The sequence below is a fragment of the Astatotilapia calliptera genome, chromosome 17 (assembly GCF_900246225.1).
Source record: "Astatotilapia calliptera chromosome 17, fAstCal1.2, whole genome shotgun sequence".
NCBI classification, from domain to species: domain Eukaryota; kingdom Metazoa; phylum Chordata; class Actinopteri; order Cichliformes; family Cichlidae; genus Astatotilapia; species Astatotilapia calliptera.
The window spans coordinates 31,946,242-31,969,259 of NC_039318.1; the positions used below are offsets into that span (position 1 = coordinate 31,946,242).

At 41.5% G+C, this 23,018-nt stretch overlaps 1 protein-coding gene across 7 annotated transcripts in view; it reads right to left on the minus strand.

Annotated features, from left to right (window-relative positions):
• foxp2 (forkhead box P2) overlaps window positions 1–23,018 on the minus strand; it is a 102,107-nt gene that overhangs the window by 64,713 nt on the left and 14,376 nt on the right. Inside the window, exon 1 of one of the 7 annotated variants that reach the window (XM_026147618.1) lies at window positions 3,116–3,524. The exons of 5 other annotated variants lie outside the window; for them this stretch is intronic. The gene's annotated coding sequence lies outside the window, so the exon portion shown is untranslated. Of the gene's footprint in view, window positions 1–1,558; window positions 1,619–3,115; window positions 3,525–23,018 lie in introns of those variants that run through there. One more of the 7 variants, XM_026147619.1, reaches the window with a different exon arrangement.

Consider the following 23,018-nt stretch of genomic DNA (forward strand, 5'->3'; position numbering starts at 1 on the left):
ATAAAAGTGCTGATCATCAATAGCCGGTGACAGGCCAGGAAGACCCAAAGGGCAGCAGTGAACAGAGGTGGAAAATTAAAGCGGAGTGATACGGGAGCCGGCTCCTTTCAGCCTCTCTCCCTTCAAGCACATGCAAATGAGGCCGTGCTGCTTAACTGCATCATTTATGTGGATAATAGCGGCATCATCATTACGGGAACTCAAATTAAATTACATCACAATTAGCATAACAAAGTGATTGGTTAAACTTTCAAAACAAATAACGCAGCTCTGCTAATGAACAGTGTTAATTGGTGAGTGTGCATTCTAAATAAAACATGTAGGTAAACATGTGTTTTAGTCTAACAATTTTAAATTTCACTTCCCCACTTTTTATTTCTTTTTTGGGGAGGAATAGAAGAAAACAGAAAAAGAAGACTTAAAACTGAATACTGCCAGGGGGATTTGTAAGCTGAAATATAAAATGTGTAGCATTTAATTTTATTGCGCTAAAGAACCTATTATATGCCAGACTCTAGAGAACAATGTAAATTATCTGCCTTCAAAATGGAGTTTGGCCAATTCTCCATGTGAACTAATCACATAGCTCATTATGCATTAGGGTATTAAATTATGAAGAGGAGTCCCTTTCACATTCCTGCACAAAGCCCTATAAAATGTTAATAATATGCCCACAATAGCCCAATACCATGCCTTGCTCACCCTCATCAATATTTAAGTAAACAAATGATCCCACTCGCCTTTGATAAAGATAATTAGTGCTTCACCAATTATCAGTCTTGTGACCTCTCTCCTCTTCAAACTAAACGTCTGCTCCAAAGAGTTTGGGATTTTTTCCCCCTCCACACGCAAAGAGATGGGAGAAAAACAAATAAGTCAAACTTCAAGTAACAGCTTTGCCCTCTCAGAACACATATCTGCAGCTGATTAATATTTGATTGTTATTAGCTTATGAAAGGTTATTGAGTGGCTGTGCCCTTTTATTCGGCTTAATCATAGTGGTGCATCACTGTCCTCTTGATTTTAATGATCAATGATTAGCTTAGCAAGCGAGTAGCAACATCTGAAAAACACACATACTCACACACACACACTATCCAAATAGTACAAGAGCAGAAAATACCACAGCAAGTTCATGCACACACACACACACACACACACACACACACACACACACACACACACGAATTCATTCAAACACACACACACACACACACACACACACAAAGCCAAAACCAGCACACACGTGCTCACTTGTACGCATGCACATAGACACACACACACACACAGCCATACACACTGAGCCATTCATCAACACTAATTAAGCAGCAGATTAACAGAGCCCGCAGACCAAGGCTGAACGGTTACACAGTGGGACGACCAACGGGGAAGGCAGGAGACACAGCCCGGCAATAAAATACAACCATTAAACACAGCCAAGAGCCTGAAGTCGACTATGGGTGACAGAGGATTGATGGCTGGATGAATGATGGATGGGTTGATGGATAAATAGATGGATGGACAGTCTGCCTGACTTTTTTCTTCTTCTTTTTTTTACCTGAAGGTGAGAAGTGCCAGAGAGCTTGACCGAGGAACAGAGTACTTGGCTCTGCCACCGCCGAGGGTGTCTAGCTGCAACGGCCCCAAGTCGACTGGTGTCACCGTGTGAAGAGGCAACACTATCTGTGTCATCACTTTAGCCGTGTTTATGGGGGATGGCATCATAAACAAGCCACCCCCCACCACCAACCCCCCCTACACTTCTCGCCACCCGCCACACAGCCCCCGCCCCAGTTCCCCCCTTCTCCTTTCCTCTCCTCTCGCTCTCTTGCCACCTCACCACCACTGTACCATTCATGCATACTTAAATCACACTCGCCCCATTAAAAAAAAAAAGAAAAAAAGAGGGGGAAAAAAAGAGAAAGCCCAGACGCCTCTCCTGACAATTATTCTATCATTTCCAGTTGTCACCGGGGCAATTACCGATCGGGGGGCCCTTGTGCAGGTCGGACATGCAGGCCCGAAAGAGGAGGCTTGAGTTGGGGGAGAGAAGGAAAAGAATGGGAGAGGGACAGCGGAGGGCGTGTGTATGCGTGTGTGCGCGCATGTGTGTGTGTGGAAGGAGGGAGGTGGGGGTGTGGGTGAGGGGGTGTAGTGTACAAAATGGAAATTTATGACAGAGAGACGGTGGCTTCTTTCTCTCTCCGCACTGGATATAATTAGACCATCATTTTTTTAAGTCTGAAGATAATGAAATTTTGCAATTACAGGAAAACACCACTTAATCATTTCATTCACCGGTTTAGTGGAAATGAGCAATACCGCAATTACTAGGTAAAGCTCTGCTTTTGATGCATTTTTAGAAAATAAATCTGAGATAAGTTTTTTTATTTATCTCAGCTACTTCCAAAAAGTAGCAATAAAGCATGTGCATCCGTGTGCAAATGTCTAAGTGTGTGTGTGTGTGTGTGCAGGTACTCTGCGTGTGGGTGGGTCCTGTGTATGACTGAGAGAGTGTGTGTATGTGAGAGTGTGTGGGGATCTTCACACGGGGACTGCTGTGACTCGTCACAGGATGTTCGCCGGCTCTCCCCTTGCATCTCGCCTGCATGCTTACCAGGGAGGCTCGCGCTGCTCTCGCTCTAATCGCACATCTGCTTCTCTGAGCACACGCTCTCTGTCTCTCTCTTTCTCTCTCCCTCGTGCAAGTGCACACACACTATCGCTCTTGCGCACAACCTGCCGGACCTGCTCTCTCCTTTGCTCTGTGTAGTCGGCATTGCTGAGACAAGAGGGGGACAGAAGTACGAGAAGAGAGAGGTGCACTCGCCGCAAAGGTATGTGTGTCTGGCTTTATACTAGTGCTTTTCCTTTCAGCTCCGATTGTGTGCATGTCAAAGTGTGTGTGTGTGTGTGTGGATTCAAAGAGTCTGAATGGGATTAGTGAAGGGCTCAGCGGCAGTCGGTAGCCTCCATACCGTGCACGGGGCACTTAAAAACAATTAAGCCATATCACAGCCGTGTATTTCCAAGTTACACGACATCACGAAGCACTGCTACGTTAACACAAAACTAAGTCCTACATAGTCCAAAAGAGGCAGATAAAATGACCTACCTTTTAAACAATGACTGAGAAATCCACTCTCCCTGGTAAGAAGCATTTGAAGAAGTATTCTCAGAAACCTGAGAGCATTACGGTGCATCAAAAATGAAGAGAAGGGGAAAATGCCAGTAGCGGAAAACAGACGGCAGGAAAGTGGAGGCAAAAAAGGAAGAAAAAAAAGTAGAGTAACTAGCTGACGCTTACTGTCAAAGACATCACCAGAGAAGTATTTACAGCGGTATTTACAGTAGTGCGAGGGGAGAGCACCTCTGCCTGGTCACGTCTGAGAGACAGTTGCCGTTTCAGTGCTGCCTAATTAAAACAAGTCAGGCAGCCCCGCTGGATTGTTTTGACGCCTGAGGACCAATAGTACACAAAAACCAGTGGCTTGATCGGCGGGGTAGGGGGGCTGGTCGTGGGGAGCAGAGAGGAGGGGGCGGAGGGTGGCGAGAGTTGGCAAAGAAATGGGGGGGGGGGGGGGGGGGGGGGGTACTGGAGGAATCTGAGAGGGGAGGGAGACGACAAAAGGTTGAAAACTGGCGAGACCGCCACATGCCGAATGCTTGCTTACTATTTTTCTAAGATGATCATTAAAACTGTTATAAATACCTTAACAAAAGGTATTTTTAAATGTAAATGATTGGCCAAACAAAACAGTTATGGGAAGGGAAGGAAGAAATATAAAAAGATATACAGAGAGAAAAAAGAAAAAAAATTAACACACAAGCTGACAAACATTTCACAGCTTTTCTCCCTCAGCCAGAATGTTTAAAGGCTTGGTTTACTACTTGATAAAAGGAGAAAATGTGCTTGTACAAATGTTACATTCACATATTTGAAGCCTAATGAATTAGGTCAGTATCTATTACTAGAAGTGCAAAAGCTGCCAATCCCTATCGCCGGCTAAAGACGCTGACAAAAGCTGAAACGAGCTGAACGAGTCTCGGCTGGGATCAGATGTGCTGCGTGTGATGTATTGACGTGTTTCCCCCATTGTAAACAACGCACAACAGGCAATGAGACGGAACATTTAGGGCTAATGGTGTTTGCCAATCTTTTTGTCAATTTCTTTCCTCCTCTTTCTCTCCCCTTTTTCTCCCTCCCTCTCCCTTGCATGCCACAGATGTTTTTCTTAGTCGCTCCAACAGACAGGAATCTACTGGCAAGAAGAAAGGCTCGGTCTTCCCCAGGAGAGAGGAGTACAAAGCCCCCAGTCTGCACACAACAGATGCCGAAAGCTAGTCCATCTGCCACCAGCTTGCAGTGCCACATGGGCCAGAGAGATTTAATACAAGAGAGGACTTTTATTTATTCCTTTGCCTATGTAAGTTTGTGCCACATAATCAAACACAAATACACATCTAAATCTGGCACAGATGCAACTTTAAAATTAAATTCACACTAACGGACACACACATGTGCGAGCATACAGGCAGCCGCAAGAGGTTATAGGGAGTGCAAGAATCTTCTGTTTTAAAGAGCGGCACCCGGGGCAACTATGACAGATTTATTTAGGTAAAGATGTAGCCCCCAACGCGGGGTAAAGACCACTTGAACTCACAGCTCAGAGCGGCGCACTGGTATAATTTAACAGCCTCTGAATAGCACATTATCTCCCCGGCTCTGTTGGAGCATATTTTAGCTGTATGATATCATTATTAAGAGACAAACACAGACCAAAAAAAAAAAAGGTAGCATTTTCATTAGTGTCAACTGTCTGAGCTCTGAGCCAGGAAAGGTAAACACCAAACAATCATGACAGGCTGAAAGAGACCGTGGGAGCTGAAGCAGGCGAGAGAAAGAGAGATGACAAGAGTGGAAAAGCAAGCAAGAGAGAAAAAAAAAAAGAGACAGCGACGGAGAGAGTCAAAAGGGGCTAACATTAAACAACTGCTGTTAATTGCTCTAAGCATCCACATTATGCCAGTAATTTCTCCCATTTCTCTTTCAGCGCTAAGGGCTTCAGGCTAGAAAGCTCCTTCAGCCCCTTTAATAAACTACTCAGAGTGCCCCACTGGAAAAGACAAACACGAGGCCCCTGGCCTTAGAAACATTTGCCTCACTAGGGGGAATGCTATGCCTGTTTCTACACTTCTGTGACAATTCTGTGCCTTCTCCCTTCAGGTATTTGTTCCCCACGTCTCTTCTTCCAGTGCTTTCTGCTGCCAAGGTCAACAGAGACAAACAGGCCCACCAGCGTCTTGATGTGGTGGCAGCAGAACAGTGAGAGGGGAAAGAGGGAGAAAATGGGGGAGATGGATAGATAGACATGTGTGGTGGGTACAGTGGGGAGGGGCGATGGTGGCAGCAGCTGGTTACCAACCTCGGCAAAAGCAGCAGCAGTGGAGGAGCAGTGCATCTGAAACGCACTCAAACTCCACACTGATGATAGCAATAAATGCTTCCCATCTCCCAGCACTGCTATAATTTCCATAGTTTATAGGCACACAAACACACCACTACTATTTTAATTAAAGCTACACTGGCACTGGGGACAAAGTCAAGTGTGCCTTGAAAAGCACATGCACTGCTGTAAGGTCAGCTACTAGGAGCCAATCTTCAGCTATAATTTTATTAACAGGTATTAGCCTAAATGTATTGAATTTACAAAATAATGCACTAATTTTTAAATTAAAAAAAAATAGGACAAAAGGCAAGCACAAAGATTTCTCAGAGATTACAAGTGTAATATAGGTATATTTCTCTCAAACCTTTCAGTAAGTCTATTTATGTTGTCTTACTTCCCAGAAATTTAGCGCCACCTGGAACAATTGGTAGAGCACCCGTCATTATTCATCACCTAGCACGCTAGCAAGGGCAGCCTTACCACTGCAGGAATCGTTGGCTTAAAAATAAATAACTTTTGAGTTCTACACCACTATGGAGAGGAAAAGCTTTGCATTTAAAAAAGCTTTGCATTTAAAAAATAAAGGTTTTCATATGTCAGTCCTCTGACATATGAAAACCTCTTTTTTTATAGAGAGGTAAAAAGATTTGCTTGTCTTAATACTTTGGTTTACTCAAAGCACATTCTTCCAACTTGACACTGAAAGTGCTCAGCCAAGATTGAACTTGCAGGAGACTGTAAAGGCTTTTATAAACACATTTTACTGTCACAGAGGAAATAAATTAAGCAGGGATGGTGATGAGCCCTTAAATTGCATTTATGACTTTATGGTTAACTCAAGTTTCTATTTATATTATACATATGTTACACTTGTATTGAAAAAAAAATGAATATGTTATTTTTATATACACGTGTAATATGAGGTCAATAATCCTGACTTTTCAATATAAGGTTTAAAATGTCCTCTTTTAATTTTCCCATTTTTAGAAATAAATTCATGTCACACACACACACACAAGGTCCTTTCATAAGTTGTCACATAAATGTTCCACAAGCATAATTCCTGTTCCACTAAGTCCTGCCTACAAAGAATGAAATGAATAAGCCAAATAAGGCATAATGAGGGGGTAGGGCTCTTACTAGTCCTGGTCAATGCTGATCACATGATATGTTGCTTATGGCCACAGAGCAAAGACCATTACAGACCGGTGATTATATAAGTGGTTGGAAGGCAGCACCATTTTAATATACTGTACTTAAGCACCGGGGTATCCATGGCAACTTGCCCTGCACCGTGCATTCAGAAAATCCCTCATGAAATGCCTATTAAGTGGATGATAATGACAGTGTCCAAATATATTTGCATATGTGTTTGAAAGCCAAAAAAGAAAAAGAAAAAAGAAACACAAGAGAAGTCAATGGGGGTGGAGGGGTCCCCGAATGTTGCAATCATAGTAATAATCATAATAAATATGTTGACTTTTGTTTGTTTGCTGCTATTGTAAGAAATACAACATTTTTAAATCAGTGATTAATGAAAGGCTTTGCTTCCAGTAAGACCAGTACTGCCACAGTTGATTATTATTGGTAATGTGTGTGAATTAAGGCCTCTTCGCCTTCCTCTGGGATTCTCCACATGTGACTTCCATTTGCAACTCTGGCCGAGTGCCCAACAGGACATCCCTGAGAGAGTGTTTGCTTGACTCAATATCAACAGCCCGAGTAAGCAGCTGGAGGGGACACTCTGGCCAAACCCAGCCATCGCTTCTATTGAAAATAAACTAGGCTGTGCATTCACTGGGCCCAAAAATATCAACACGCGCTGCAAGGAGCCACGTATAGCACTCTGCACTGTTCCGCTGGTGCCTCTCAAAGGCTTAATGATACCTGCACCTCCCCTCCAGCTGCTTCTGCCGACGCCGTAGCTACACACAGACGGCAGGTGGGCGGGAATTAAAGTATACATTACAGCAGAAAAATAAAAAGAGATCGAAATGACAGAAGTCAGACAGTTCAAGCTAACTGGGCCTCTTGAAGCGAAGGAGCTGGTAGACTAGCGACAGACACTCCAGGTTAAATTGGCCCTCCAGTGCCTCCTCTTATTTTCCCCCACCACCGCAGCTGCCTCCGATGCCCACCCCCAATTCTAAAAAAAAGAAAGAAAGAAAAATAGCTTTTCTTCAAAAACATATTTGAATTAAACGAGTTGCTGAAATCAAAGGCTCAGCTGAGATGGATAAATTTAAACAAGCAAGTGCAGCTCACAGCAGTTTACCTGTTATACAGCAGATTGGAAGGAGATGAAAGAATAGAGCATGGAAGACAACTTCTCTTTTTTCACAGCAGTAGATATGATCATATAGTAAAAGGCAGCTACGGTTTAATTAGATTCCTACTAGGAGAAAAGTACATGCTACTGAGTTGTTGTGGTTTTTTTGTTTTTTTTATCTTCTTGGCCACTGAGATGTCATCAAGCTAAAGCAACGGCCAAAAAGAAAAAAAGGCGAGGGGGGGATTCAATAGTCGTCTCATGCATTCAGATTTCCTGTTAGGGGATGAATCTGAAACCCATTTATGACAGTGATCTGTAGTGTCTGAGGATCCCACAGCTCCAGCTCTGCCAAAGAGATTATCATTCCCAGAACCACGGCTACACAGTTGAATGGCAAAGAGACAAGCTTCACTGGCAGTCAAAAGAGCACAACACCTGTATATGCTATGCAACAACCCGCTATCTAACATCCAAGGAATCCCATCAATGCACTCACAAGTAGCAATAAAAAATGCTTTCATGCCGGATGAAAAATTAGATGCTGACCATGAATTAGATAACAGGGAAACTTTTGGGAATAATCCCCAGAAGCTGTTGTGACGTGGAGCTTTTAAGTGGACTTTACAGACCTCCGATTACCTCAGCCTTCTGGGTTCACTGCTGACATAGTGGCTATCCATTCATGACTAAAACACCATTCGACTTGATACCAATTACACCTTTAAAAAAAAAGACCTGATCAAATTAATTCAGGAAAATGGCATTCTAGCAAAGAATAATAAACTCATTATATGGAAAACTTAAAACTCTCATATTCTCCACACCACGGCTAATTCAAACCTAATTTTTACTAGCCACTAATTTGAGGGTGAAGGGGTTGGGGGGGAGTAGGAATTACATCTGGAGGTAATTCAATGTGTGGAACTGAGCCCAGTGGAGGCTATAATACCCCCCCACTCGCCCACACGCACAAAAAAAAAATACAAAAAAAGACAGACAAGACATAGAGAAGGAACTATTTAGGTGAGTGGGACTTCCGGAGCACTGAAACGACACTTCTCACAAAAATGTTTTCATTATGCTGTCACCAGACACAGGCTGGAGAGGATATAGGTGCTGCAGGCACAGACAGAGAGACAGACCGAAACACTGATAAATGAGGAAGAGGGGGAGAGTTTTTTAGGAATTGTGTGTATAAGGTGCAGGCTCCTCCAGACAGCTGCACTGGCTCAGGATTTAGCCAAGTATGTGGAGTTGAGGGAAGGTTGCGGGTTAATTTTGACTCCACCGTTGGGTGTTGTGCCCGCTGTAAAGGCTCAGAGTTTATGAGGAAGTCTCCCTCTCAAGTGACCAGCTACATCTGGGCTGCCTAAGTGGGCTGCCTAATAAATGGCACACTTTTTCAATGATCTGCAATTTCAAAGCACTGAGTAAAGGGTATCCAGCTGTATCAATTTCACTGTATGGATGCAAACTTAGCAGCTATTTGCAGGGAAGTATTTGTGCGGAGACTAGAAGTGGTAATGTTTGAAAGCTTATTCGTGATGACGCTGAAAGCAGTCACACCGCTAGAAACTGCGGGAAAGAAAAATCTAAAGTTTGGCTCCCAACAATCCCTGCAGGAGAACATTAACATGTGATAGAGAAACTCGCCTCAGTCCCTTCCACACCAGAACCCCCTGCTCTTCACTTAAATCCTTTGCCATCCCTTCAACGCTAAATGTGTTTTCCAAATGAAAATAAACGGAGTCTGACTGGTTTGAGGCAGTCATACTCGGGAATATGAGATCAAATAAAGGCTTCTGTGGAGGCTGAAAGGAGAAATGAAATGGCTTCTGAGGGGGAGATGTACCGAGTAATAAAATTACTCCTTTATATCTTCCTAAACAGCACATGTTCCCCCTGGAGTGGGTGAGGGCTTCACTTCGGTCAAAGACAAGTATGCAAGTGGCAATTTTTCCTTCAGGAAGATTCCCTGATACACTTCTGGAGACTTGGCACACTGCAATTTTCTTGAAAACGAGAAACTATTTCAGCAACAAGTTAAGCGGAACTTTGGAAGTTTCACTTTGATGATGTGCTGGTACACGCTGTCATTGAAAGGTATGTTCCATTAAATTGGAACAGCAAGATGATTCATAAGCCTATTGCTTTTCAATGTGTTCAAACTAGGCTGAAATGTTCGACTGTATTTTATACTAACACATACAGTTGACTTAGAGCTGACCATGATGTACCACAAACACAGCAAATCATTTTTGGGATGAAAAATTTTTCTGCTTTGAAATTGGTTAGCTATTCCAATTATACAAGCACCACTCCATTTGGCATTGGGGGGAAAATTTACAACAAAAGTATGAGTCTAACTACTTAAAATCATGCAATTGATTTGTATTATTAAAAAGCTGGTCACAATAATATTCAGATGGACTTTTTCCACTACAGCAGAAGGGCTGTATTAGAGGAAATTTGCAATCGGAGAGAATACATTATAATTCATTATACAGTAGCTATTAAACCTTCAGTAAAAATGCTTTAGTACAAGGATTGAGCCACTTATCAGACCTACTCACTACCTTTAAAAGCTGTCCATGTTCAGTGCTCTGAGTGGCAAAAACGCAATCGCTGATGACTTTGAAAATAGGACGAGATGTACAATTTATCAAAACAGAAACGGATGGCAGGGATTTCAAAGAATCAAAAGGTTGTAACTGTTTGTTCAAAAATCACAAGAGAAAGGAAGACTGCAATTTATGGAATTAGAAAAAAGAAATTCAGAAAACCATTTTTAGAAGTTATCAATAGAGTGGCTTGGGTTATGCCAGCTGAAAAAAAGAGACTTTTAAAAAAGAATAAGTGTCAATAAGAAGTGTATTGTTCACAAAATGTTTTTCACGTTTTGTGAGGCGTTCACAAGAGGCGTGAAAACGTTTCATCTAAAAATCTCTGCATCTTTCGAGCAACATATATAATGTGGACTTCTAATGAGATTAATTCAAGAAAGTTAAGCATCAGTTTGGCATTAATTACGTTAACTACTTCTTTATAAACAGTGACAACTAGAAAACCTGTATTGGTTACAAACATATACAAGCAGACTGCAGACTGATTAGAGATCTCATGACACCAGGCACCAAAAATAGTGAGTGCATGCATGAGTGGCTTATAAGCCTTGTCAACTTATCACTGTGGATGACTCTTAATTTACACAAAGGTGCCCAATTATACTTGGAGGCAACATTCTCAACACTGTGCGAACTTGGGAGACAATAACTTTCTCTCTTTGTTGTCATTTGCCCCTGTCGAAGCCTGTTGTCATCTATTCAAGAAGACAAATGGCAAATGGGATGTTTCTGACAGCTTAAAAGTACCCATCAGCTGCCCTTTAGACATCTCCCTGCACATCCATCTCCTGAACCTCCCCAAACAAACAGCAGGCTCCACTTCAAATACATAGCAGGACTATTAGGTAATCTTCTCTTCTTTGTTCACTCTCCCTGAGACTTGGTGACTTACCTCAATCTCTCCCTCTTCCAACTCCTGCCTTCAAGCTGACAGAACTAGAGGAGTGCACCGCAGCGAATGACTTGAAATTATCTTGTGTTTTCAAAGACATTTTATTTATCGGTATGATGATGATGAAGGTATGGTTTTAAAGTGCGAGGGGGGAAGAGAAGAGGATGGCCGGAGCACAAGGGCTCTTTGTTTTAGGAGAGGACAAATCTGAGGTTTCCTCTTGGATTTTCAATATCCTGCAAGGTACCAAACAGTTACAGTAGTCTAGTGTCTGAGCTTTTCTTTTTTTTCTTTTTTGAGAAGGGAGGGGGTATAGAGGCTTGCTACGTGTGTCTGTGAATTGTTGCATGCTTCTTAGTAAAACGCCGTGTGGCTTCCAACAAAGCCTGGGAAATCAATCAATCTGCAAAGAAATACTCCATATGCCAGATGTGGCACTTGGAAAAAATAAGACTTAAAAAGACTTGGACCCACAAAGGGTTCCAAACAGTATAAAATCATGTTGAAATCAAATATTTGCTACAGATGAATCGAGCTGTCAAAGTGCTACCTATTCCACTTTGAATTTCTGCTTGTTATTTTAGGTGGCTTCACGAAGGCATAGCATGTCAGAGCTTTAAGTGTGTAAACATCTTTCTCTGAAATATATCGCCACTATTTACTTTACAAGTTGCCAAGGAGAATGAAAGACAAATGTTTCATTAGCAGGTGACTTTTTTTTCCTTTGGGTTTCTTTTACAAGTCTTCAGTAGTTCCGCTTCTTGACACATATACATACATACACTGAGCATAATTATAAATGCAAGGCTTGCTATAGGGAGCTGAACTTTTCACACCTTTCAAAGCCACAAAATTGGATGGTTTTGTGGTTGTGCAGCTGCCGCTTCGCACTAATGCAAGGCGGTGTCATATGAAAAATATTCCTCTCCCCAAACCACAGGGCTGGTCATTAATGAAACACAGGCCGCGCAGTGAGGTCATACAGAGTCTAGATTTCAGCAGCCACACTTAAAAACCGCTCAGAGAGAATAGAGAAACATGAACACAAATCAGATTCCAGCTCCAAGGACGGGGAAAATAAATAAATAGAGAAAGGCACTGGCCCCTCTCACATTTTCCCCCAGCGCTCTGCAAACAACCGTCAACTGCAGCTCAGAAACAGCTCACAATGAGAGCAGACTAAACAATCTGGTCCCGGCCAAGGAAAATGCTAAGCAACTCTGCACACAGGATGTCTCACCCTAATTGCCAACTATCAAATCTCACAATGGAATCTATCCATTTGGCAAAATCTTTACAGCAAACTTGGCAATATGTCTTTGCTTTTAAAAGTGTCAACTTTTTTGATGAAAAGGCTGGACACATAAAGATGGGGAAATACTGCTGTCAAGAATTTCATTTCCATCTTGGATTCGACGGGGGTTTGTAGAGCTTACAGGAAAACTACCAATAACGTGTGCTGAGAGGGAGAAAAACCTTTTATTGGACAAAGGTGCTAGGGGTCTTGTTAACGAGTGATTAAAATCCTCAGCATTAAGATAAACAGACTAAATAGGTCCCCAAAGACGTGCAGACTCATGAAGGAGAGGGAGCGAGGGCAAGCCCGAGTCAGCAAGAGGGACGGACAAACTGTGTGCTGGAGCTGGGCATGCATGGGAGTGTAACTGGATCCTTGGGACTGGTAAGAAGCAGTGTTACCAGGAGGGACAGGGCTCTAAACAGGAAACTAATGGGACAGTCTCCACCATCCGCCATGTGGCATTGTATTTTCCAGCCAGTCGTAGCCACGCTCACAGAAACCCCATGACTTCAAACAGCCAAAATAGCAGCACATTCATGAAACAGAACAGAACTACTGGGAATTAAAGAAGGCAGGAAAAAAGAAAACACACACACACACACACACACACACACACACACACACACACACACACACACACACACACACACACACACACAAAGGTAGCAGACCTCAACAGCAGATGGTAAAATTAACATTTCAACAGTTCCTTCCTTTCATGTAGGTCTCGGCAGAACTTTTTCTTAAAAAAAAAAAAAAAAATGAAATCCAAAAGTAAGAGGGGCTTGGGTTTTTGGTAAGATATAGTGGTGTAGAAGGCATCTGGAAAAGGTGAAGAGGAATATTGGCTTATTGCTCCTGATGGTCCACCTCTATGAAAAATTAAATAGGTCTGTTTTGCAGGTTTCCCCTCTCTAGAGTGCCCTAAGCTGTGTTATGGAAACATCATCTTGGTAATTTATACGCCAAAGAACACCTGGTGATGAAAGAAAATAAACTATTCCTCCCTTTCTTTCTCCATTTAAAACCTAACACTTGGACTTTGCGTTCTCTTCCTTTGATGTTTCCTTTTTCCATCTTTTTAATGTCCATCCATTTGGCTTTTTTTTTTTGCAAGAAGTTGGCATCTATTGTAGAGTTAAGTCGTTCACAAAATGCTTGTCAGATTTCATTTTGAAGTCTTGATAGAAACTTCAAAAGGTGCTGTAAAGATGTTATCGTGGAGAGACGGAAAGACTGAGGCATCTCTAATAAAGACCCAAACAATGGACAGCCTCTCTCATTTCCAACCCTGTCCAATGGAGCGTCTCAGTAGTACCCATTAATTTGGACACAGTTCTGGCTAAATTACATGTGTTCCACCTCTGTGACATTTTAAATGCAATTAAAAGCTGGTTATGGAAGTGTGCACGGACTTCCCTGTGATGAAGGGAAATCACTGACGTGATTAACATGCAAACGAGCTCATGCTGGCAGACTAGATTGGGGTTTGAAAACCTCAATTACTTTTGTGTGATTATCTATTTACCAGTACACAGATTTCCATTTCTCATCTCCAGCCGAGTTCCCCGTGCACGAGCCTCAATTATACGTTGCACACCTTTATTTATGATGTGCACGATGCTGAAATACAAGCTGTAGTTATTTTTTACTGTGATATATTGCTTCTTTACAGGCTGCTTGTGAAGCAGGACCACCAGATCAAGACTTCTTAATGTTGAGCAATTTGCTTTGTGAGCACTTAATATGATCTTGATCCCCCAGCGCCCCACACACCTCTAATCCATCCATCCAACTCCTATTTAAACTCAGCTTAAGTCTCACTCTGTGAGAGACAACAGGAAAACTAATGGACAAATGGTGGCCAGAGTGGAGCGCTCTTAACTACAGTTTTAGGCTTGAATACTTTTTATTTTTTTCAACTCATAACTACAATGTAAGAAATATCCCTGTTAAATAATGGTATGAACTGGCAACTACTTTTTACAGTGTAATACCACAATTTATACCAACAAATATACAATTTACAATCTAGCACTGACAGATATTTGGTTGCATGCATATATTATATAACATTCTTTATATATTATTGTAAAATTATTTAAATATTGTAATAAACACATCATTCATAACCCTAAAAATCCTCAGTTTGCTTGACCTTATTCATGAACCCTACATTCAGTGTCTTGTCACTCTTGAACAATGAGAAGAAATTCATTACACAATACAATTCTAGGAGTTTCATCTAAAATATTAGCAACAGTAAGTCTAAACATTAAAAAGAAAAATGAAAAACACGAGTTAATATTGTGTCGACTTAAAAATGTACATTCCCAAAGGTGAACCATCTCCTGGGAATATTTAAAACTTATTAGCTAATTTATTTTCTAAGGATTTGACAAATGACATGACAGAATTTGACACATGATTTTGCACTGAGTGTACTGACACCAAAGTCTGACTGACTGAAAAAAAGCACTTTTCAAAACACTTTGAGTGGTCAGTAAGACCAGAAAAGCACTGCATAACTACAAGTACATCACATGAAAAAAACATAAAAATACAAAAAATATTGTATTGGCTTCTAAGTAGCTTTCTAATAATATGTTTTGCCCCTCAAAGGTCTTGGCATTTACAGCAATAAATTGCACAAGAAGAGCTGTACATTACCATACAAGATTCCCACATTTTTCTAATCAGCAATTTCATACAGTAAATGAAAGCCTTAAAAAGTGTCTATTAGTAAATGGTGAGGTCTAATATGCAGTCTAGCGGTATGTGGTGATTAATTGAGTACAAGGACAAAACTATATCAAGGAAAGAAATTAACTTGAGGAATGTCTTATAGTGTGCATCATCTTGCTTGGAATGAGTAGAAGAATTTATAGCAACACAACTGGAGTGCATGTGGATTCATTTAAACAGCGAAGCAAAAACAACAAGAAGTAGTTTAATAAAGTATTTTAGTAACTGGATCAATGCGTACTTAGATTCAAACCATTTTATCTGTGGGATATTTTTCTTTTTAAATAATATAGTGCACATTTTATTTTATTATTTTTTTTATTGCCAATGTTCTGACAGTTTCTCAGTGCCCAGGGACAGAAGGAAAGAGGAAGACACGTATCTGTGGCATAGCCAGACTTTTCACATTGTGCCCAGCATACATAAAACATTCCCTGTTGCTTGAGCTGGAGCAAAAAGGAAAACAGTGCCATCAAGTGAAATATTTGAGGATTCCTCAAACACCTTTGCAGACAGATCTATCATGTCATCAAAGAGAAACCAGAAGAAGAAGCTGATATTCTTTGATAAACTTTAATTAAATTGATTTATTTATCCAGGATAAGAGATTGCTTCTCTTGTCAAAATGATAGCTTGTCACTGTTAATCATATTGAACACGTTTTAACTTTATACTTAAAAAAAGTATAATTCAAATGTATTTGGATTCCTCTGCATGCTTTTAAGAATAAATAATCCACAAATGTGTACTCTGAATGAGAATGTTCAGCACCTCCCACTCAACTAGTGAGACGATAAGACAAGGATTAAACATGGTGCTTTGCTGACTTCATGTTCAGAATCCTGTTCGAGGTACGTCAGGAACAAAGGGAATCATTATTACTATTTGAACTCAGTTGCCAGGACTTGACTACACCATTGGTATAAGGTTGCTAGAGTAGGGAGGGAAAAAGAAGCAGTGGATACAGCATACTGAGTGAAACTGGTGGTGATGGCTAGAATCATGAGTGAGAGAAAATAAAAGAGAAAGGGAGAGGGAGAGCTTAGATAATAGCAGATAATGGACAATTAACTCAGGCTAGTAGTGCTTGCTGCAGTGAATAGCAGCTTCTGGTGCAGCAAGTCCCCGATCACCACTCAGCCATATTCACACTGGGAATACAGGCAATATCAAGCTGCAGGCTACTGGGCCTCAGAGGTGTACACGCTGCATTAGCAATCTCCACAATGCCTTCAAACAAAGCACGATACCAACAAAGTGTCCCAAAGTGCAAACGCAAGCACTCTGCTGATGGGAAGTCTGCGGTGCCATAACCTTATTCATTGTTTCTTGTCCTTTCACCACCAAATAAACCCAGGAGCTGTAAATCCATTTAAAAAAAGTGACATACCATTCCTGTCTGCCGACATTGAAATTAGCATAATTAAACCTACATAAAAGCTAATTGCATAAATAAATGAGTCAATGTCACCACTGTGCATCACAGGAACAATGCTTGTGTTCATATCAGGAGCCTCAGAAGTGTTTTAACTTCCCAATCAGCCCCCTACTCCCTTCAAACTCCATCTAAATCTATTGATCTGTGAAACACGGGGACTCAGGGGAGGCAATTCACTTAATATCATACATCTAATGATGAGATGAATAACGATTATACCATTTGGTAATTAAACGTCTTACAAACCATTTAACTGACTGTGCGTCTGCAGGGGTCGCTGGAGGTCATAACGATTGTTTTTCATTCCTTGCTCGGCACGAAAGCAGGAGACACGCAGGAGGCAGAGCTGGGGGTTGGTGGTGGTAGAAAACAGTGCATGACACAATGGTGAAAACACACTAATGATTGTTAGCAGCTATGGCACTAATCTCTAAAGCTGTCAAGACTCTGAAAGGCAAATAGTGCGGCAGGGCAAAGGAAACGAGAAAAATAAAAACAATAAAAAGGTTTGGCTTTTCATTCTTTGAAGTTTTATATTTAGAAATCTCATTACCGCCCTTGTTTTTTTACACAACAAAAGACATATTTACCAAATGTGCTGCCAATCCTTAAATAAGGGTGATGTAGAAAAGAAAAAAAAGTCCCTTTATGAATAGTCACCTTCCATTTTTGCAAGAAAATAGAAGGTGTCTGTACATAAAGGCGTGTTTAACACATGCTCTGAGCCAATTTACTGTCAACATCCACAACCCTAATCCCTACTTACAGGCAATAATTACCCAACGGTGCTGTATCAGTGTGTTGTCAAGCCTGCACTAAGCTTATTTTTTTTTCAAATATACTGTATACACTAAGTACAAGGATGACAAGAGGGTCAAGTAAAAGAAAAGTTCTAAAATGATTTTAAAGGTTGCAAAACCCGCACACACACACACACACACACACACACACACACACACACACACACACACACACAAAAAAGTCTAATCACTTTGTAGAGCCAGCCTCTCCTTTATCCTTAGTGGGCTCACAGCGTGTTTCTGTAGCTGGCTCAAGCACATTCACACAGCATTTAGTGATAGAGGGATGTGTCTCGTGCTCCTGGCTCCTTATTGAATGATAGCTAGTAAACATTGTCATTCCAAAGAGAGACAGGATTAAAGCCTGCTTTGCCCATTGAGGGGAACAGTATGCGAAAAGAGAAAGGGAACAATAGCCAAATGGAGGACGGTATCACAAGGGTCCAATGTCTGCTGTGATGAATATGTGGGAGATTATAACCCATTCCATCATTTCCATAATGTAAAATTCTTTCTTTTTCACCCGCCAACTATTCACTAAATAAATGAGAAAACTATCACCCGCACAGCAATATTTGACAAAAGGCAGAAGGGAGGGAGACCGAGTTTTGAATGACCCCCGTGCCTTTGACAATATAGGCGCTGTCCGGACACATTCGGAAGCAGCGGAGTGAGTAAAACCTGGTAGAGTATTTATCATTGGGCACAATGCAAATGTATTACCATGTCACCAATACCACTTTACAGCACAGAATGGAACTATACTGAATACAGGAGAGTTTTAAATAATAGCAGGTGAAAATATGAATGGAGGGCTCTATTGATGTGTGGCTTTAATACCTCACAAGTATTCTAAACTGAGGGATCATTCAGTGGACATTGGTTTAAAACCCTGCAGCCACAAAGAGTCAGCCCTCACATTTAACCAATATGCTAACTAGCCTAGCTATTAAGTCTGTCCAACAAAAATAATTTGAATTGGACTGACTGAAGTCAGAAGGGTCTTTCAAAAGGGTGAGAAAAAAAAACTTCTGGAAAGAAAAGTATAATTACAAAGTTCAGACTAGAGAGAGTGCTAATAAATGAAGATGAAAAGCTTTTAGCCAAGCAGCAACCTCCAGGCCTAAAGAAAGAAGCCAGAACCTGCAGTTCCTCAAAAAGCCATTTGAGGCTGGCTCCAAAGGTGGAGGAATGAATACTTACTGCCACATGAAAATCTCCCACATTAATGGTTTAAAGTTATGCATTTTAATTGTTTTGGCTGATTTCACTGGAATATGCTATCTATGATTTTTGACAAAGGCAGCTGCAGCTGGTAACTGTCTCTTAGCATAGCCTTATTAGTTTGACTCACTTGATCATGTTTGCGGTTTGGGGCCTTTTGGAGCACTTAGCTGACAAATAATACGTGTTGCTTTGTGGTACCACCCATACAACAAATCTGTGCTACAGTGGTTGAAATTATTGTTATAGTTATTTTTTTATTTTGCTGTGCATTAAATAACAACATCTGTATCTATGTATGGCCTTCATCGTTTTAACCAAAACCAAACCTACTAGCATTATCTGCCAAGTTAACCTTAAATGTTCTTGTGTAATATGACGACTTCTACCCTCCAAAAATAATCTGGCACTGGTAAAAAACTAAAATCAAAGCTTCATAACTGGACTTTACAAACTCATTGGATGACATAATGGTGGTTACAGCCATCCTTTATCCTTAGTCCAAGGTTTCTGGCTATGGGTACGCTGTGAAATATGTGAAAACTACCTGGTTAAGCATGACTTACTTACCTGCTAGGAAATTCAGTAAGTAAAGAATAAAATGTTTTTTCATTAGATCTTAAAATAGATACTAACAATAGACTCTATAGCTATATGCTTGCTATATAATCGACCACTTGACTGCAGATCCTTGAGTCTAACTGTTATTTTTCTAGAGAGCTTCTCAAAAAACATTAAACTTGTGAAATTCCTGAGCCATAGAAAATATCTCCGCGCCCTAGCTCTGCTCACGCCTCAGCCTCGCTGACATCTCTTCAGCCATTTGCTTGATGTGTGAGTGTGTGCGTCTTTGTGTAAGTGAAAGAGAGAAAGCCTCTGCCAGTCTACATGCATGTGAATGTGTGTGTGTCATCTGTGAGATCTCAGCAGTCTATTCCAGAGATTTCTCCCATGGTACCCCAGTTTATTTACTTTATCTACAATATAATGCTTCAGTGAACATTAGCAACTTTGAGACACAAGTTTCAATCAGTCATCCAGCGGCGGTGCAAGCAAGCTCGTGTGTGTGTTCATCCAGGTGCAGAGAAAAGATGAACACCACCGCCTCTTTGGCTTCAAACTCAAAGGAGTGACAAAAGAGGTCCCAAAATAATTCAAAATCAAAACGGACAGCGGGAAAGGAGAGAGAAGGAAACAAAAGAATAGTAGAAAAGCAAAAACAGGGAAGAAAGCCAGAAAAATAAACTGTACAGGACAGTAGGGAGAAGAGTTCGGGAAAGGAGGTAGGGGTGGATTTTAAAAAATGACTGAGAGAGAAGTTAAACAAAAATGATACTATGTTGAGAAACGGGAAGAGGAAGAAGGACAGACAAAGGGAATGATAAAAAGAGACAAAATAAAAGAGAAGGCATGGCAGAGAGGAAGAGAAAAAGAAAAGGAGGGGAGACAAGATGTTCTCCCTGGGTAATGTGGAGGGGGTCTTGTCCAATAAACACAGGTGAGCAGCTCGACAGGCCAGGACCACCAAGCTGACTGACAGCTGAGAGCTCTCACTGACCGCCAGCTTTATGTTACATGACACGAGGTGTGCAACTCATCAGACAAAGAGAAACTGCCTGCACCTCTCAGAGTGTGGTAGGGAGAGGGTGGAAAGCACACACGTACACCCACATGCGCTTTTGCACGGCTGTTTAAAGCGGCATCCACGTACCGTGGCTGCAAAGTTGCAAACACAAAAATACCCACTCTCTCATATGGCCAGACAGGAGGAAAGCCCTGCCATTTTCCTTCACAGGTGAGCAGAAGAAGGAAACACCCCGGTGCTCCAGTTACTTAGCGGGAGAAAGTGAGAAGTTGTAGGGTGGGGGGTAGGATGTATGCTGTGTGCCGACTGAATCTTTTCCACATGACGGGCCTCGGGCTGTTTTTGTCAACTGCACTCTTGAGCAGCAAGGAGTCAGGTAGTGTGACCACATGATTGCCCAAGAGGCACTGCGGTGAGAGGGGGAGAAATTGGGGGGTGTGGGGGGGTGGAGAGAGTGGAAGGCAAGAGGAAAGCAGAGAGAGAGGGAGAGAGATGGAGGGAGGGAGAAGGATCGGGGCCGGAGACAGGACCGATGCAACACGCATGATGAGGTGTAATCACAAACCCCATTCAGAGTGCAGTGGAGTTTGTCAACATACACACATTCACATTCCACTGTCTGTCAGCTCCATGACCCAAATCGAGCATGCTGTGTGAGTGTGTTTTTCCACACACATGAATACTTTTTGCCCATTTCGCCTCCAACCAGGTAGTAGCGGTTGCACTGTCTAGGCTTGTGGTTTGTGGTGAGGAAGTCAGATTCCAAGCTCTTGTAGGATTTCGCTGCCGCCTGTATCCCTTTTCAAGCTGCGATCAAATGATCATTACGAACAAAGGACTTGGCTTGTTGCCTCTGGAGTAAAAGCTTTTTCAGTGGCTGTGACCGTGTGGTTTGATTTGAAACTTTTACTTTGAGAGAAAGTAAAGGGGGGGGGGGGAGAGAGAGAGAGAGAGAGAGAGAGAGAGAGAGAGAGAGAGAGAGAGAGAGAAAGTCTTATCATAGAGAGGAATCCTACCATTAATTAAAAACAGCAAAACTGAGTCACTCAAATAAAAAAAAACAACTAAATGTAGTTATGACAGACTTAAGTTCACAAAGCTAATGTGCAAAAAGTTAATTGTAATCACATTTAAAATAATGTTTGATTTTTAGTGTCTCCCAAGAATTCAGGAACAACTTCTTGGCAACTCAGTTATTTCCATGTACTGCACCTTAGCATGCAGACCCTTACATAAACAGAACTCATCAGCAGGTTAAAACACTGTAGGATTTAGTTTATGTCACGATGGCAATATCCCTATAAAACACTGCGCTGGGAAGGGCTAACATAAACTTTAGACTATTTGTGCAGGCTGAAAAATGAGGCTGCGTGACAGCTTGGTGATAACACACGAGTTCAATCTGTCAAGACAATCAGCATTCAGACCTTGGGAGAAGAATGCGCGAGTGTGTGCGACCGATTCACTGGACACGATCACCTGCGAGCGAAGCCCACTCATAATTCGTCCCACCTGAAATAAGGAGTTCAACCTAAAGTCAGGCCTCTCTGATGTCATGCCTGCCTCAGGTTGGGTTTCACAATAATCTCAGGCTCTTGGAGAGATGCCATCAGGCCCTGCTTCCACGCCCCAAGATTTTCTTGAATTAAATTGCAAGGAAAGAATAACACTTGAAACAGCAGATCTTTGCTCCCTTTTCTTCAGAAATTAAGCTATTGCATGCGGTATTTCCAACGAGTATTATCTAATATGACGCACACACATATACAGAACTACTGCAAGGGCCCCAAAGTATGCTGAGGCAGGCCACCTTTGCTGAGGGAAATTAACTTTCTTTTTCCTGCATTAAAATTTCTTAAATTACATATTCTAGATTCAGATTCATCCGTTCATATTCGAATGAAGATTTGGCAATTTATAATCAACTGGATAACAGATAGCATGAAAGAAAAAGAGGGGAATACCGCAGAGGATCAATAGAGCCATCTTCTTCTGAGGTAATGATGGTAATACTCATTCTGAGCCTCCTTGCAAACTTCATTCTCATAGCAACTGTGCACTCAGGACAAACATTCGCCGTGCAATTTCTTTTCTTTACTCATCACCCGACATCCTCCATCTCCACATCCTCTCTTGCTTTTTTACTCTGACCCTCAGTTATTTCTTTTTTAGATAGATGTGAGTGAGATAAATACCCGATAGTTGCTAGGAAAAAAGTATAGTGTGGAAAAAGAGATTAATCTAAAGTGTTTATACTGAGAACAGGACCTGGACTGAATTCTATCTTCTTCTTAAACTGGGTTTTATATGGAGCATTCACACCAGTTAAAAAGAAGAGGAAAAAATTGCTGGAAATATAAATGTCAGGTATGCAAAAATAATTCCTTCATGGAAGTAATGTAAGAACAGGACATCTCCTAATCAGAGAGCTCAGCAAAGGGCAAGATGTCACTGGCTTTTCTTCCAATTTGCTCACAGTATGACACAATCAGACCCTACCCCAAACTTCATTAAATCGAAAAATGGAAACTGGGGAACTTCCAAAAAACTTTCAGCTTCTCCCCCTCCCTCTTTCCTAAGTGTGAAGACAAAACAGTGGACCATAGAGAGAAGGGCGCATGAAGAACGGCAGCAGATCCTTGGGAGTGAGTGCAAAAGTGAGGAAAAGGGGGAAAGAAGGGAAACTAA